Consider the following 18412-nt stretch of genomic DNA (forward strand, 5'->3'; position numbering starts at 1 on the left):
AACTCTCAGCCTGTCTCTTTTCTTAAATCTTAACTCCGCCTGAATCTTACCTTAGTCTCAGTTTTTGTCACGTTTTACTTCTTTAGACATAGAGAAAACATACAAATTTACAGTTCTCTGCTCGAAAACACAAGCTTTAGAGTCTAAAATGTATCTTTTAAAACTGTTCACAGGAGTAATTAGCCACTTCACTCCCGTGAGTTGAATCTTGCCCCAGCTCCTCCTTATCGCTGCTGCCTCCCCCTCGGGCAGATAGCCGAGCCTGCAGTGGCAATAGCAGGGGCCTGGGATGATGGGGTCACCATTAACACACGCCAGAAGATATCAGTGTTCATAAATCAGCTGATGTCAGTGGGCACCGTGCCTTAACAGCACCGGCACCAGGGGCTTCTTCACCTGAAACTTGGGGTTGCTGAATTCTCAGTCCTTTCCCTACACCTTGGTTCCTGTGCACGGCGGGTCTGTGTGCTGGGAGGCTGCTTTGTGACACGGCATTTGACTCATAGCTCTGGTTCAGTTCTCCTTTTCACCATTACTGCTGCAGTATTGTCCTTTCTCGTGCCAAATGGACCCGCAGCGTTGATACCTGGCAAACACACCTTTTAAAGCGCTGTTTGATGCTGGTTGGTGCTGTTCTTTTCATGGTACTAGGAAAAAATACTGCAGCTGCATCTTAGAGTGCGTGGTGGAGAAATGAAGTTCTGCAGGGAAACTGAACCATGCTTCATTCCACTTCCTCTTGCCGTGTGGTCTGCCGCAAGTGATGTGACTTTTCTTGCCCTGTCTGCAAAATCAGGTGACTTCTTAACAAATTAGTATAAAGGAAAGCATATACAAATGGGAAGTCGTCTGTTTCACTCTGAATTTCTTTTTTGTTCGCTTTTAGTTAATTGCCTCAATGTTGCTCTGAAGTTGTGTGGCATTACCAGATCCCTGACATCAGGGTGGTGCTGTTTGTGGGGAGATCAGATTTCCTTCAGTTTCGCCTAGAATCTAGAGGGATGATCTGAAAAGGTTTTGTTTTTATTAAGATGTGCTGAAGCGGGGTTTTCTAGTCTCCTGTTGATATCCCGTTCCTTGTGGAGGTGAGAGAGCCTATGTTTTGGCTGGAGATGTTCTTTAAGTGTAAGAAACCATAAACAGGAGAGGTGATTGCTCTCCAGTTTCTTCATGACTTGTGCTTTAAGTCTTTCACCTCTTTTAGCACATACCTTGTATCTGCTCCAGCTGTCTCACTGCTCGGGTATTTTATAACTAGTACCTTGAAAAGGGAAAACTTTGAAATGCTATATGTTTCCCATTGGGACTCTTCCATGTGGCTGTAACATTTGTTGTGAATGCTTGGTAACCTGTGTCTGTTTCTTTGCCTCACTCTGATTCCCCTGGTGTCAGCAGAAAAGCTCTCTTTTCCTAGTGGAAGAGGCTTTGCTTCTTTAGGGCACGGTGTGTTTTGATTCCCTTAAAATGAAGACAGTTTCAGGTGTCTGAAACTAAGACCTGCCTCCCAATGGTCCTTCTGTTTTCTCAGCTTGCCCACGTGTGGGATCCAGAGTCAAGGAGCTGCAGAAAGGCTGAGGGGTTGCTTTGTGTGTCTGTGCTGGCAGCCTGGCTTGCATGCATCTCTATAATAGATGTGTACCTGTATCATAGGAATTCGGTGTGTGAGTTTTGTGTGTGAGCAAGTTCTTGGCTGCACCTTTCCCGTTCAAACTCTTTCTGTGAGGAGCCCATGAACTTGCACAGAGCAGCCTCTGCTCTGTGTCTGGCAGCTCAGCTGTGCAGGGAGGGCATGCTGCTTGTTTCTCATCACTGGGACCAATTTTAGAGGTGTTTATACAGCAAACTGACTCTTTCAGAGGTGGTATTAGTAGTTCAGGGTACATTAGACTGATTCCAGAAAATATAGATATTCTAAATTAAGACTATTAAGTGTCCACTGATTCAGTGACTGTGCAGATACGCAGTTAATATTGTATTGTGACACATTCTGAAAATTGCTGTGTTTATTTTTGACCTGGAGAAGATGACTAACTCTTTCATGTATGCATAGTTACGTTAACAAGCAAGTAAAAACTTCCCCAAAATTATTTTTAGACTCCTAGTTCCATGAAAGGAAAAAAAAAATTCAGATTTGTCCCTAAATCTGAGCTGTGTGTGCTATCAAGCCTTCTTTCTGCTCTGGCTTGGTAACCCTGTGTTCAGTGGGGGTTATGTTTTCAGAGTTTTTATTATCTCCTCCAAATTTCTGTGGGCAATTTACTGTGTGGGGAGAGGAACAAGAGCAACCCCTCTGTTAGGAAAGGTAGGTGGTACCACAGCACAAATTAGAAAGACACTATTGCTGTAGCTTAAATTTAATTAAATTCTAATTGTTCTTATTTCAATGTCCCCATAGCACTGATGTAACTGGGACAAAACTTGGGTTTGTTTTTTCTTGCTTTTGGCCCCCTAGAGTTGTGATTGCAAAACCTGGTGAGGCAGGTGGTTTATGGAATTGTGTGATGGAGTTACATGGACTAGTGTTCTTGGCTCTGGCATCCCCTCTGCCATGCTCTGGAGAAATAATGGCGGCAGTTTCTCCAATTGCTGCATCCAGCCATGGGGACATTACCAATTCCGTTTTTAAAATGACTGTGCCTGGCATTGTGTGTTGTGGAGTTTTAGCTTCCTCAAAAGCAGTTTCTTTGGATCTGTTAGTCCACCATAAATCCTTCTCAGACCTTTTAAGCTCGCAGCTTATTGCCTGTTTAGACTTCAGTAATGCCCAAAGGGGTGCTACAGTTCATCCTTCTCTATTGCTTCCGTCGCCAAGCATCAAAATAGAATTCCAAAGCCATGTGAAATTTTTCTTGGGAATAAGCAGGGGTGCTTTGTAATCAACTTCAAATAGTTCTGTGGTAATTCAACAGACCTTAGACCACCCTTCCAGTACCAAAAGGGGCTACAAGAGAGCCAGAGAGGGACCTTTTACAGGGACAGATAGTGATAGGACGAGGGGTAATGGCTTTAAACTGAAAGAGGCCAGGATTAGATTAACTGTCAGGAAGAAATTTTTTGCTGTGGGGGTGGTGAGACACTGGAACCATGCTATTTTTATTATATAGTGTTACTTTTAGAAGACTAAGGACATTAAAATACCTGATTCTGGTAATGTTTTGTCATTTTCATACCTGAACAGGTGACTCCCATAGCTAACTGGAAAGCTTTTAAGTCTTCCAAGATTTTTTTCCCTAGCCTTTGATGTGCAAATCATGTATGATAGAGTCCAGGAAAAAAAAAAAACCAACTGAACAGAACAATTTTGTAAACAGCAAAGCAGAAGGTGGAGCAGAAGACAAATTTTCCCCTGTCTTTGAGAAGACTCGTGTTTGGCAGATAGCGGAATTCTTTTTGTGTGTAATCGGATAAGAGTGTATTGCAAAGACCATAATCTGTGTTATTGGCTGAGGTGAGCCCCATCTGTTAGTGGTGTCAGGGATGTGCAATACCCTTGCCCTCTAAACTCATGCACGCAGGGAGCAGCACAGGAGGATTTGCAGAAACAAATGCAGGCTCTGAAGGCAGTTGCTAAAAGCCAAGGGAGGAATTCAGAACGGAATGCAATGTTCTCTGCTGACACCCTTTCTAGCTGAGGAAAATCCACTGGTTATAGGAGAACTTTATAAGATACTGGGTACTTTTTGGGTTCTGTTTATTCATAGTTTTACCTCCTTTCATACAGATTCACCTGTTGTACATGCTTGTTATCAGGCTGTTTTTTATTGATTGTCTTTATGGCACCTTGTGCTCACTGGGAATAATTTAAAATAGCAAACTGAGCTGATTAGAAGAAAAAATGGGCTTGTGTTGGGCTTGACTTCATGGTGGTAAATATGCAGTCAGTGCTAATCACCCCCATGTCATCATTCACCCCAGCTGTGGGTCAGACACAGGATCTGCTTGTGCACTTGAATTGCCATTGCTTTTCTCCTTTCAGAGGCAATAAAGGAGTGAGCATGCTGACACAAGAGCTTACTTCTCCAGGTCTCATTTCCATCCTAGGTGAACTCGGAGAGCTTTGATGGAATGTGATATTTGGGCTTGGATAATTTATGTGAACGAGTTCTCATTCAGATCTGATCTCCTGGCCTTCTGCTTGGTGTTTGATTTTCCCCTTTCACTGAGTGCTACAAATTCCTATGGTTGCCACCTATGCAGCCAACTGTTTCTGTCAGTTCAGAAAATTGTTTCAGTAATTACATGGCTGTAGAGACAGAAGAATATTGAAGTATGGAGCCATTTTTAAGATTTCAGAGTGTGAATGCAGAGTGTAGGTTCCTCCCCTTTCTATCTATGGATTTTTAAAAGTAACAGCTGACACCTCTGTGTACAATATTTGCATTCAGAACATTAATGTGCTTGACTGAATGTCAGAAACATGCACATGTTTAAGGCTTGGACACAAGCTTCATAAATATGAACTATTGGTGCATTCAGAAACTGAGTTTGTGGATGTAATCAAATTCCTCTTACTGTACTTACTCTCGGAAACTCTGCCGTTGCACCAAGTCAACATTAGGTGTCCCAAAAATGTATTAGGAAGAGTAAAGCTTGTGTAAACAGCTAAATATATCACAGTGAATCTGCTCAGACAAAAGAAACCATCTTTCTGTTCTGTTGGGGGGGCTGTGTATGAGAGGGAAGAAGGGTTAGGGTGGTTAACTTTATTTTTTGGGAGTGAATAGCGCACATTTTTCAGTGCACAAAACTGGTGTTACTCTGTTTGTGAGCTGCTTCCTGGTGAAAGTGTCGAGGAGCAGGGATTGGTTGGAATCTGTTGCCTGCACTGCTGGCACACAGCACAGTGTGATGCTGCCCTGTGGCAGCTGTGTGCCACGGTGTATAAATAACCCTGTGTGGCAGAGGGAATTGGAGACAATGTGCAAATCTTTCTGGTGTGCTGGGCCTTGTCCTGGGTACCTGGGATATATTTGGCAGTAGGTATCTGAGCTGCAGCACAGGGGTGGTGGGTAATGCAACCCTCCCCAGCACCTACTGAGAGCTGCTCTGCACGCTGCAGGGAGGCACGGCCACAGCTCAGCCACATCTTACTTGTAGCTGGGATGCTTAGATAAGCAGATGGGAAAATAGGTTAATGTGCACCAGGTCAGCTTTGTGCAGATCATGGGGAAAATACTGCCTTTAGTATCCAGTATCCCTTGTGGAGTATTTCTGATGACTACATCACATATCAGTTTCAGGTTAAAGATAGAACAGAGCAGAGGGGAACAGCATTATTCCTCCAGGAGCATCGGTTCTCCCCTGGAGGAGGGCTCAGGAGGATGCTGACCTCGGGCAGGGCAGGTTTGTGCTTCAGGGCAGAGTTAGGGTGTCCTGGGGCTGGCAGCCCTGCAGGGGAGATGTGGCTTTGGGAGATGTGGTGCAGCAGGTGCTGGCACAGGAGCAGTGTCAGGTGCCGGGAGCTTGGCAGTGCTGGGTGCTGGACCCTCACTCTGACAGAAGGGTTCCTCTCTGGATTTCCTTCCCACCTGGGAATGAAAAGTCACAGTGGAGCATTCACCTCTGTGTACTTATGTGGGAAAGGAGGGCTACGAGGTTTTTATCTCACACTTAGCTATGCAGAAATGCCAAGGGCAGTGTTATTTTCTCTCTGTCTTTCTTTTTGACTGAAGAAAGAGTTATGATTGTTTGCTGGATACGTTTGCCCAGAGGGCTCCAGGATTGCTGAGTGCCTGCACTTAGAGGGTTCCAGCAGAATTTCTGATGCTATTTCATGACAACTGGAGAAGCTTGACATCTTAAGGCCCTATTTATGCATTTAGATATAGACCACCACACCTGTCTATAGCTACTTGTTCAGCTACTACCTGACTTAAAGATTAATGGTATTAGTAACTTGTGTGTAGAGCATCTTGAAACTCAGTTACGGAATCAAATGTCTTCCAATTATTTTGTTTGTCAGGCATTAATAGAGACCAAAAGGAACTATATGGCAAGGTGAGCTATTTTAGTGTGTTGTTCACAATACTCTTCCCTTACAGAGGTTAGTCCCAGGTTCTGCCTGACACTCAGTAAAACCCATTAATAACTTAATGCTCTGTTTGACAGAGTTTCTTGGCTCAGCTTTTTCTAAGGCAGCACCTGTATGCATCCTTCAGGTGGTTCTGCAAAGTAGTGTCATTATGAAACTTCTGCCTTTTGTTGTACAGTTTTGTGGATTCTGACCCAGAACTTGATAGGATACATGTTTGTGATGCGATTTGGCTTGTTTGAAATCTCAAGCCAATAGAACCACAGCCACTGGCTTCTGAAAACCAGCTGTGTAATTATCTGAGTGTCTCTCTTAGTTCATTAATTTCCAACATATATGCAGGAATGACATACATACTATAGCAGATTTACATTTGCACACAAGCTTTCATTTAGAGGTAAATATCAATGCAGATGTATCACAGGTTTTTTTTTGCGTTAATAGTCCTAGTGAACAAAGAATGTGAACCACTAGTTTTCAGTTTTATTTGCTCTACTGGAGTAGCAAAGGATGGCAGGGTTTTCCTTGCCTCTCTCCCTAATCAGTTATGCAGCCAGTAGGCCAACCCACATGCAAAATTGATTCAAAGTGTGGGCAAGAGAGAGTTACTGGGACTTCTACAAAGCCAACTTAGTTCATGACTTTGCCCAACTTGAAAACTGGTAGGTTTCAAGAGGCATTGTAAGGTGATCAGTGCTTCTGGTGAGTTCATGGAAGCCATCAGTATGTTTATTTTTAGTGACTGTTTCCTCTAATGAAAAAAAAAAAATGCACCTTTGTCATACTAAGAAGCACCTCGTGTTTTGATTCCAAATTTTCCACATTTCTTTTGGGTTTTATCTGTTGTATAATATTTAGCTGGAATATTTTGCCAGTCACAGGGCTGAAATAAGTGTTTCTTTTAATTTTGGAGGAGGAGTTGAAATCAAACAGTGTTTTCTTCCTTTTGGCTGATGATTCTATTGTGATTATAATGATGATTCTGATTTCTTTGGGAAGAATTATCCGGAGGAGTGAGCCCTTGTCTCTTTTCTGCCAGGTCTGGGGAATTTAAAATGAAAGCTAATAGATTATTTTGGACCTCATGACTAGAAACTAGTATTGGCAACATAAATACTACCTCTCACAATTAGAATGAAGCAAAAAAAGGTGAAATTTACATGAATTGTTTAATTGCCAAACAGATCTGTATTCACATGGAGAGTCTCCATTAAGTGTGTCTGCATTTCCTTTCTATTTTTGGCAATGGGATCCACATTTCTGATATTTCTTACTTGATAAAGTTTAATCTTAAAAAGAGTATTTGTAGTCACTGTCCTGTGTGACGAGTCGTTTTGCATCTTGTGATATGTTGGGCTTTTTTTTTATTCATAAGGTTTCTCAAGCTTCATTTGCAATGCTCTGGCTTTCCCGTGTTCACTGCTCCGTGGGAGGGGGGAGGTAAGGAGAAATGACCTTTCTTTCAGCTGGGTGCCTGGGTATTGGCATAGCCAATACGTGCTTAGTCATGTGCAGTGCTGATGGCAAGTTTCGCTTGGCACACCCTGGCAGGTGCAGTCCCTCCCCTGGTCTCAGCAGTGCCATCCTCTCCTTGCTGCAATTGTAGATGACTGGGTTTGTTTTACAGCAGTGACACTGTAATGATAACCTTGCCAATGCTCAGGAGAGGTGGAGACAGCTGAGCTTTTTGCTTGTATAGCATGATGGAAAATTTCACTAAAGATACTGTGACTTGGAGGGTTTGGGCAGTGTCACAAGGCTGTTGTGAACTTCTGTCAGAAAGTGTCAGTGGCAGCGAGACTTGGGCCAAAGGTTCTTTCTTCCACCAAAATTCTACTTTAATTGCTCATTCAGTTTCTTTGCCTTTACCTGTTTCTTTTCTCCTCTAAGTCCGTATTCTAGATTATGTTCTTATCGCTGTTAACTAAACTTCCAGCAGTAAAATTGTCAGCTTTGAGCTGTGGGATGCACCGGTGAATGCGGCCTTGCAGGGTTCAGAAAAATAGGGCATAGGTAAGAAAGGGGAGAAAACAACCTGGTGATTGTGTAGGTAGCTGTTGCTGAAATCTGGGGTTTCTGCCTGGGAGTGCAAGGACATTGTATTTATTGTGTTTAACCCCAGAAGTGTCTGTGCCTGTGCAGTCACACAGTCTGTCAGAGCTGGGTGCACTCTTCCCCCTGTGCCCAGGGTGTTTCCTCTCCGGCTCCAGCGCTTTGCAGAGCCACGGTGGTGAAGCCACATTAGCAGCAGCAATGCTGGACGTCCTTGTTGTGATCCTTGGCCCTGCCTGCCGGGCTCTGCCTTAAGCGGATTTACTCAGCTGACCTTTTAACCTGCTGGAGATGATCAGAGCTCTGCCTAAGAGCTGCCAGACGAGACGGGGTGACTCCGGAGTGGCCCTGCCAGGAAAGGTAAAGGAGCCAGCACCGAAGTGCAGCTGCCCCAGCAGCAAGAATTTGGGCTGGAAGGGGCCTGTGCAAAGCTGTCAACTTCTGTTTTCAGAAAGCGAGGGTGCTCTCTGCCTGGTGCTGCACTGACCTGAAAATACCGAGGTGAACTGTTCACATGTGTTGCCATACCCTGCCTGCCAAGATGCCTTGGGGAAATGGGCTCTGCAAAAGTTGATTCATAATTAGTTGATATGCTGGATATTAGGAATCCAGAATTAGGCTGCCTTCTGCACTTTTTTCCTAGCAATCTCCCTTAGACTCTGTTTATATATTCATGGGCAGCATGAGGAGAGTTGTAGCAGCCAGCTCAACATCTGTAACCTCTACCTCTTCGCAATTTTTTTAGTCTTCTTTTATGCAAACCTATGGCATATTTTGTCCAGTGAAGAAAACAGGATTCTAGCACTATTAGCTTGTCCTGTCAATCACAGAAAGCTAGGAATAAACTTTTCTGGATGTTGTTGACTTATGCATTAGGCATCTGGTAAGCAAACCCTTCATCACCAGGGCTTTTGAGGTTTTTCTGTGTTACCTTGTATTGCTCCCCCAGGAAGGTCACTGGTTGTGTTCTCTGGCAGGACTGGTGGTCAGGGAAGGGCAGAGGTGGAAGAGCCCCTGCTGTGTGTGGTGGAGGGAGGCAGAATTCTGATCATGGAGGACAGATAAACCATCAAATGAAATACAGCAAAAGTTTCTCCTGTGGAAGGCTCCACATCATTAGTGGCCGCAGGAGCGCTGGAATATGTGCTCCCAAGCCAAATCACTGTAACATTCCCTGGATCTGTGTGTGTGTGGTTTTAAACGGGCAGTTTGAGGTAGCAGGTTAATCTGCCCAGAGAGGAGCCCATTTCCCCCAGGCACAGACTGGTCTGTCTCATGTGCCCATTTTGAAAGGAATCGCCTGAAGTTGATAGCATCAGTGAAAAGGTGGTGCTCAGTCTGGCTTTGGTGGGAGCACGAGGGCTGAGAGTCCTGCCCAGCTGCACCAGGAGCAGCACCAAGGGGACAGGGATGTTCCAGCCTGTGCTGGGATAGTCTGTGCTGCACACAGGAGGTGCTGGAGGATTTGAACTTAATGTGCTTCACAGTGCGCTGCACTGGCAGGAATGAGGGCAGGGGTAAAACCTCTCATGTTGTACCTTAAGGAAATGGACTGACTCAGTGACTGTGGCAATCACTTCCAGACTTCCTTTCATAAGGTTTTCTGATTTAGAAATGCATTATGGAAATACCTGGCCTGGCATGTGAGCTTTTTCTTTATTTTTTTTACTGATGTGAGTTTTCTTTGTTTTCTAAGTCGTATCTGGCTGTGATATAACTTGCACACAAAATAAAGCACTGTTTCTTGAAATTTTTGTTTCCAGAGCTGATATAAACAGCTTTTCATCTTCACCTGAGATTTAGTTTTTCTGTTGATTCAAATTTTTTTCTCCTTGATGCGTGTGAGCTCATAGCATGTAAAATGCATCCTTTTGGACCTGGTGTGCCAGCCAGGTGTCCCAAACTTTTTTAATGCAGTGTATCACTGGCTTTTTCTCTTTGGTAATCCAAGTAGCAGTTCCAAGCAATTGTTGTGGTGGTGGTGGGGAGGGGGCTAAAATATATTAAAAAATTCCTGTCGGGGTAGAAAAGCTGAGTTTCTCTGCTGTTTTCATGGGTTTGTGACCTCAGAGCCCACGTAGTAAGCTCCAAGGATGTCCTACTTATGAAAGATGCTGCAACAAAGCCTGTTCTGTGCATATGGCTTTTGGGGCACTGGTTGTGTTGGTGTTTAATCACACTGGTAATACAGTATTAAAGCATTAGCCAACTCTTTATTCCTAGTAAACTAAACCTTGATAACTGTAGCATAGATAAAGATCTGGTTACACATTTCAGTGAAATAAAAGCAATACTGTTTACCTGCATGCAGAAGAGAGGCAGAAATCTGTACTAATTTAGCAATAGAATGAAGTCCAAGCCAACATAAGGTCTTGGGCTCAGTAACAAAATGGTTTTTTTTAAAAAATTGTATTTGTAAAGTGGAGCACTGAACAGTATTTCTTTTGGGAATAGTTTAGATTCAGACATTTTTCTCTCCATCCTTTTTCTGAAGGTCAGTTCTCTGTTCTCCTTCTTGGTCTCTATAAATTGGGGAATACTAAAGCTCTTTGAACTATATATTAAGGAACTATAATAATGAAACACATCTTCAGTGTCTTCAGTTGGTCTGCTTTGTGTAGGTACATTGGATGAATGGATTCTGGGTTTCCTGATCTGCAGTTGGATAAAAACTTCCAATGTTCTGACCGTCCTCATCCCCCAGTCCCTGCTCTTGGCAGAGCAGGCACAGTGAGGGAGGAACGTGATGCCCAGGGGATCAGCGATGTGGGCTCAGCTAAAGCAAAACCAACTTGACCCAATATGTTTTCTGCAAACCACTTGCCTTCCTAAATTGTTGCTTTCTCTTACAAAGCCAGTTCTAATCAGCACCTTGGGTACTGGGCACTCTGTGAACCCCGAACCAGTTAATCCCTTCCCTTTCTGAAAATTACAGGCTGTTTGAGAGCTGGGGCACCAAAGCAGCTTTAGCTCTGTCTTCCTGTAGCTGTAGGAAGAAATGTGATGCCTCTTATCTCCTCTACCCTGAAAACACCACGCTCAAGTAAGCACCGTGCAGTCACACATGGCAGCATTTCAGGGTGCCCCATCAGCTGTGGCTGCTCCACGTAACCTCATGTCAATATATGGGAATGAAGCGGCAGCGCTGCCTGAAAACCTCCTGGGTCTGTGTAACATACCTGTGATGTTTTTGCACTTACACAGGCTCAACTCTTTAGATGCCTTGTTCACGTTGCCTTTCAGGCATGTGTGTTGGTGCTGGCCACACATGCATGCTTTCACTGAGAGATTTTGACTCTTCTTACAGTAAAATGAATGTTAGGACTAGATGACAGTGAGAAAAGTAACCTTTTAGAAAATCCACATTGTCCTTTGCCTTGGCACTTTAAAAGTGCTTGCATTCCTACAATGTCTGTTCAGTTACATGCAGTGAAATACAGGTACGTGATAAAGTTTTCCAAATCCTGGGTCTGTGTAACATACCTGTGATGTTTTTGCACTTACACAGGCTCAACTCTTTAGATGCCCTGTTCACGTTGCCTTTCAGGCATGTGTGTTGGTGCTGGCCACACATGCATGCTTTCACTGAGAGATTTTGACTCTTCTTACAGTAAAATGAATGTTAGGACTAGATGACAGTGAGAAAAGTAACCTTTTAGAAAATCCACATTGTCCTTTGCCTTGGCACTTTAAAAGTGCTTGCATTCCTACAATGTCTGTTCAGTTACATGCAGTGAAATACAGGTACGTGATAAAGTAAGTTTTCCAAATGAATGGATGACTAATGAAGAGCATGATGATAACATCTACATATTACAGCACAGGTCATTCAGTTTGGGAGATGACTGGAAGGAAATGGCCATTATTGCATAAAAACTTCAACAGAGAAGGTGCAACCAGCTCTGACCTTCAATACTGTTGATAGGACTTACATAGAGAAAAACCTTAGCTGTGTGATGAAGATTAAGAAGTGTTTTTTTGGTATTTCACAGTTTCTAGTAAACTTTGCTGTGCTGGAGAAGATGAATCATAATTTAATCCTGACTATATCTCAGCTTGCCTTGTGAAAACAGTGATGCATTTGTCATCCCTCCTGTTGTTGGTTAATGATGTTCTGCCTTCAGAGATTTTTTTTAAATTTCTTGATGGGACTACTTCCTAGCATATTGCTCTATTACTCCCATGGGTCTTTTTTTTTTTTTCCTTTTTCTGGTGGATGTCCCAAAACTAATATTTCAGGATATATTCTGTAGCTTGACTGTGAAGATTTTTCTGCAGCAGAAATAGATTATGTTTTTGTAACTCTCTTGGCATCTTCATTTGGGTTTTTTTTAATACTTTGTTTTTCTTCATTTTTTGGGAAGTCTGGGCAGAGGGAGGGTAGAAATTGTCCTGCACATTTTCTTCCAAAAATACTGTTTCTACTTTCAGAAACTATGTCTTTTCCAATCTCTTCTGGTAACTGTGGGTCCAATTTACAAGGACAAAAAACATAAGACAGATACAAAACTAAGAGAGTAGCTTTCTTTCTGTTTTTGTCTTTTTATGTAAATGCTCCTTGGAGCAGAGTTTGGTGTTTAACCTAATCTTCTGGTTTCCCATCACCCTCTGGCTGACTTGTCTGGGTGCAGCTTCTCAGTTCTCCACTGCCATTCAGTGGTTGTTTTTTGGTGGTGAATTGGCATTGCTGCACCCAAGGAACCTATCATTTACAACTCAAAACTGCTTTTGGGCGTCTTTGATTCTTTAACTTTGTGGTTTCTTTGGATTTTAGTGTGACCTGATAACATTAATGCCCCAGTAAAACACAGGAAGAACTGTGTGCCTACCTTAAGTTGGAATAAAAAAATAAAATTACAGCAATGGAATGTGTTGATTCCTAAAAATGTGTGTGTATGCCTATGAAATACTGCCCAGAATATTTCATTTCTTTGATCATTGGCAAAGCAATCCTGTCTGTGTTTTCAATGGATTAATCCTCGCTACTGATCTGGAAGTCTGATGTCTACAGATTAGGGCAGCTCTGCCAAATGAATTATTGTGGACTGGAGCCCTCAGGGTCTTGCAGCCCCAGTGCCAGCTGTTTATTCCTCTTGGGTAATTGCCACAGCCTCAGTAACCAGAGGGACACATACTGGAGAGCAGAGATCTACAGATCCATGCTTGGAAAGATGATCTGAAACAAACTCCTGAGAGCTTTTGGCACAAATCTATGAAAACTAATGATGGTGCTGTTCTTTTTCTCCCCCAAGACATAACCTGGAGTGTTTGCTTCAGCACAGCCATAATTTCATAGTTTTGCTTCAAAAAACCCTGAACAAATATTAATTTCCTTTCTCACAGAAATCCTGAGGAGAAACAAAAGACTGCCTTGCTTTGGCATCCAGTGTTCTCTGAGGGCATTTTCTGGTGTCTCCAGTGGATATTTTGGGCAGCTCTCAGAAGCAGCATTGCTGCTCTTTTTTGCTTTCTGGGGAGATCAGTGGGGGGCCAGACAGGCTGTATATGGGCATCAGGTGGCTTCAAGGATTCCAGACTGGTGGTACTCTTTGTCCCTTGCTCCCTGCTGGGGTCTGCCAGAAATGAGGTGGCCTCTCCTGGGCACTGCCAGAGGCACTGGCAGTCCCACATGCTGTGTCAGTTCATGGCCTATATTGCTGCCCCATCCGTCTGCATTATTCCTATAATGTGCCATAAACCAGCATCATTTCTGTGATGCTGACTAAGAGAGTCTGCTTTTTACTGCTTCATGTGTTTGTTTTCTTTTATGGTGTATTTACCTCCGTAATTATGTCCCCATGCATACAAAGGGAAAGCTGTAGTAAAGGAACCCCTGCTGAATGTGGCTCAGTTTTGTTGGTATAACTTCATATATACCAGGCATTTTGCTGACAGGGCTCTGTCAGCTACAGGGTCTGCTTTTATTTGTCTTCATCATGGTCACAGTTGTGCCATCAAAGTTTTGCCTGTGACTGGAGAGCGAGGAACAGAGAGGAGGGCACAGGGCTGTGAGAGAAGTGGGATGTTGAAGTTCCCACTGGCAGCTGGGCAGGAGTGGTGCCAGAGTTCCCTCTCCATCATCCTCTCGTGTCATCCCTCCCTGCTCAGTGTGTCTGGCCCTGCCATCTCCCTGCTGCTGTGATTTTGGGAATGGAAAATAGGGTATTACTTGCTCTCCAAGTTAGTCTGGCTCAGTGTTCCAAGCATCCTATTGAAAGTAGAAAATCTTGTGCTGATCAAAGGACAACCAGCACTGCCTCTTCTGTGATTACTATCTATGCTGTTCCAGCTTGTGAGCTTGAAATTACAAGTGTCACTATAGGAAAAGAAAGACTGGAGTTTCAAAGAGCTTAAAGATTGTCCTTTAAATTGTTTTCACTGAGACTACATCCATAACATCTTTGTAGCTTAAATAAGAGGTGCTTTTTCTTAGGAGGTAAGCTTTCTTGTAGGCTGATGTTACCCTTCTGGTATACTGCCTTCCTTTGTTCTTGTGATCCTGACTTAGGAAAACATCAGCATAAACTTTCTACTGTTGTTTATATTGTGTTTCTCATCTACTGCAACAGAGCTGAAAAATGTTCTTCCTCGTAACCAGTCTAAACAAGAGTCAGGTTTTAATATCTTGTTTATGCATAGCATTAACCCCAAATGACTGTGGTACAATCATCTACAGTTACCTTTGAAGATGTAGACTATATGGAAACTTGGGACTTCGCAGCAGAGCTTTTAGCAGGCCTGTAAAAAATAATTTTTAAGTACTTATTGTCACCTGCACAGAATAAGAATTGAGCTAGAGACATTTCTCCTTAAAACCATTGGGCTTGAAGGTCTAGCGTTATAATTTCCACTGGTGTAGCTACAACAACATTGCTTTAAAATAAAAAATAAAAAGAAAATGTCTTTTTTCTAGAACTCATTCTTCAGAAATTATACTATTACTAAGAAGTAGATGAGTAGTTTGAGTATAAGCTGCATACAAAATTATGTACTGTCATTAATTTGAAAAACCTGTGCCTTTGCTTTGCAAAATGAGCATCTGAGGGTTTTAGTGATGCTCACAGGACAGTACTTTTTGTGCAGGCAGCAGAACGGTGTGAGCCCTGTGGCTGCCAGTTCTCTGTTGGGATTTATCTGAAAGCTGGCAAGTGCTGCGTCCTTGGGCCCAGGGGAGGCCTGAGCCCCCATCCCTGGGGTGGCACATGTGGTCCTGGGGCAGCCTCCCACACTTTACCCCTGCCAGCACAGTGTTTCTGTGAATGGAGACACATGCAAGCTGCTGCCTTACGGGGCTGATTTCATTTTACTTGTCCGTCTCTTAGTGCATCCCCACAGCAAAGCTCGGATCTGTAACATCAAGAAACAAACCCGACTATTTTTAAAGCTTCCAGCTTTAAAATGTGTGGAATGTGACTCAGTCTGTGTGGCAGATAAAACCCTACAGATAGCTCTTTTTATTTTACGCTTCCTGTGAACATATCTAAAATACTCAGTGCCAAGCCTGAGTGTTCTTGTGCGCATGTTTCCAGCTGTATTTTATCGTGGGTGCTTCCAGCTGCAGCAGGTTAAACGGGCACAGCAGCACTTGTTGGAAGGCCTGTGTTTGAAATGTCTCGTATAACCACTGCAAAACAAGCTGATAGTGTGTATGGTAACCTTGTAAGTTCACAGGCACACAGTGTCTCAGCAGGAGTTGTTTTGAATTCCATACTTGGCCCGAAAAGTTATTTTGCAGGAGTTCTGTGGAAGTCGGCTTTTTATAAAAATACAGAAGAGTAATCTGGCTGTTTACAGAGACAGTTTGTGAGGCTTTGTTCAGAGGCAGCTTCCCTTCACTGATGTTTCTCGTAGGATTGTGCATCTTAAGGAATGGGTTGTCTGTTGCCAGCACAAGACTAGTATTTCAGGCCAACATGCTTTTAACTAGTTTTATAAGCAAAGCAAATGAGAGCTTCACTTGTACCAGAATTACACAGAATTCTTTTTTCCTTTTATGTCATTTTTAGGACAACATGCAAAGAAACCAAACCACCAAAAAGCTGTGTTTCCTCCAGATATTTCTATGTTTACATTTAAAATGGTCTCCACAAAAACAAAGTGCATCACAGTAGAAACTAAGCTGAAAAACTCAAGAAGCCCTGTAGCACGGCCAGTTTCACTTGCAAACTTCACTTTTTTGATGGTATTGATATCTTAGACAGTTCAATCAGGGCAGAAATATTGTACTTTTAACTGGTGATGAGGAAGGGCCAGAATAGATGACTGCTATGATTGCCGCAGTCTTTTGTTTCTGTTCTTGTTTCTAACCTTAAGCCAACAATAAATGTATTGTATCCTGCGTGCCAAACTGGAGTCTTAATAAAATAATTTATTCTTGGTAAACATGGCAGAATTAGGGTTGTATTGAAAGTGGAATCAGGATTAGTGGTATTGAATGCTAGGAATTGAATCCTTTTCCGATCTCCCCAAGGAACATGTTCTCAAGTATTAAAAGCAGCGCATTAAGGGACTAAGGAAGAACTTAAGTGCTTCAATTTTGAATTAAATTAGGGTTGTTCTCATTCCAGTGGGACACATAAGCCAAAAGAGGGTTTTAATTTTTGTGGGTAGTACCTTGAGACCTTGCTGACAAGCAATTTGTATGGTGCTGCTGTCAAAAAGTTATGTTATTTTCCTGTAATGACTCATATGTCAACTTAACTGCTTGCTCAGCTTGCTGTTGAGAGAGTCCATGTGCAGATGTGAACCAGCTCCATACATCCATCTGACTAGAGATACTTAGTGGAATTGCTTTGACAGTGGAGCTGCTTTTTTCAGTATTCTCAAGACTGCAGTAGCAGAGCTTGTTTTGCTGACAGGAAATATCGGCCAAGACTGGAGACATTAACTTTCCTGTGGATAATCTGTGCATGTGCCCTTGCTTTAACTTTTGCTTTCTCTCTGCCTCCCTTGCACGGCTTTCCTTTTAGTTGTAACAAGATCTTCACTTTCTTCATGGGCAGCCACCAGGCATGAGCAGCACTTCTCAGCTTTCCTTATCTGACATTCCTGTTGGCCCTGGCTGGAGGCAAAAAGGAGGCAGGGATAACTTCTGACAGTGGAGGGACCATTGAAATGGAACTCTTCTGCTTCCCAGTGTCCTCCAGAGACTCCTGCAATGCCATGGGAAGCTGTGTGGAAGGCCAAGATCTTGTGTGTGCTTAATACATCATGCAGGGGACCTAAAATGGCAATTCTTGTGTCTAACCCACAAATGCTTCAGTTCTGACTTAAAAGAACTGTTTGTCCAGCCTATTTCCTGCTCTCTTGTTCTTTTCCTTTCACTGACCCAAATTTTTATTTAGCTCTGTACCACTTCAGTGAAGTTTAAAATAAAATGCATTTTATTTTTGGATTGTGCTACTAGAGGAAGTTTAAAAGTCACTTTAAAAAGCATGGTTTGCAGTTTCAACATCAATACTCACCTTGATGAGACTTTTGGCTCTGTATTTCATCCCTAGAATGATCTATATGATGAAGGATGTAAAAGGATAAATTATAATACTCTAAGAACTCAAGTGCTTTGCCAAACACTGTTAATTTTTCTCCTATAGGTAAGCAGTTAATGCATTGCTTCTTAAGTCTTTGAGACAGTTACAGAACAGGAAACTTTAATCATAGGCAAGAATGACCCTGTTGAACTTCTTATCCTTATTGCATTGCTTCTAGTGAGTTATATACAATAGTGCAGTGAAATATCAGTGACTCCTCAGAAAGAAATGCATACTTTTCCGTCAGCTGTATATACTTAGAGCACCATCCTCAGCTCTGTCATCTGTCAGCACAGTGTTCATGCCAAAAAAAAAAAAAAAGGAGAAAATAAGTGGTGTTTCCAGCAATCCAGAAACCTTAGTAACCAGAGTCTCCTGTCTCATCCTGCTTTTTTGACCACAAAATGTTACTTTTTTTGAGAATATGACCTCTGACACAGCAAGGAGAAATGCTTCACTAGTGAGCAAATGTCTACTGAGATGCCACTCCTCAGTTTTTCAGTATGGGCAAGAAGGGAATGTGTTGGAAGTTCCTGAGGAGAAGATTTTGTGCCCAGAAAAATTAGTTTCAGTCTCGGCTTTGTGGTGTTGAACAAGGGAGGTTTTATGGCTGGAGAAGGTATCCTGCCTATCCTCCCCAGTGGAAAGGCAGAGGAAGGCTAGGCCAGGCTTGTGTGTGTGCAACACCTCCTTCCACTCCGTGCTAAAAATGTTTTTGTCCCTTCCTGTTGCCTGCAGTGGGTCCTGCCTTGTCCCTGCTGTTATCAGCACTGCCTCAAGCTTGCTTTTCTTCTTGGGT

At 42.9% G+C, this 18412-nt stretch overlaps 1 protein-coding gene across 10 annotated transcripts in view; it reads left to right on the forward strand.

The window, feature by feature from the left end:
* The first annotated feature begins 450 nt into the window (after positions 1-450).
* MICAL2 (microtubule associated monooxygenase, calponin and LIM domain containing 2) overlaps positions 451-18412 on the forward strand; it is a 72420-nt gene continuing 54458 nt past the window's right edge. For 2 of the 10 annotated variants that reach the window (XM_039725144.1, XM_039725140.1), the window contains exon 1: positions 455-796. The gene's annotated coding sequence lies outside the window, so the exon portion shown is untranslated. Of the gene's footprint in view, positions 797-18412 lie in introns of all 10 variants that reach the window. The other 8 variants (XR_005629370.1, XM_039725139.1, XM_039725148.1 and 5 more) reach the window with 7 other exon arrangements.

Source organism: Passer montanus, unplaced genomic scaffold (assembly GCF_014805655.1).
Source record: "Passer montanus isolate IOZ18808 unplaced genomic scaffold, ASM1480565v1 scaffold54, whole genome shotgun sequence".
NCBI lineage: Eukaryota > Metazoa > Chordata > Aves > Passeriformes > Passeridae > Passer > Passer montanus.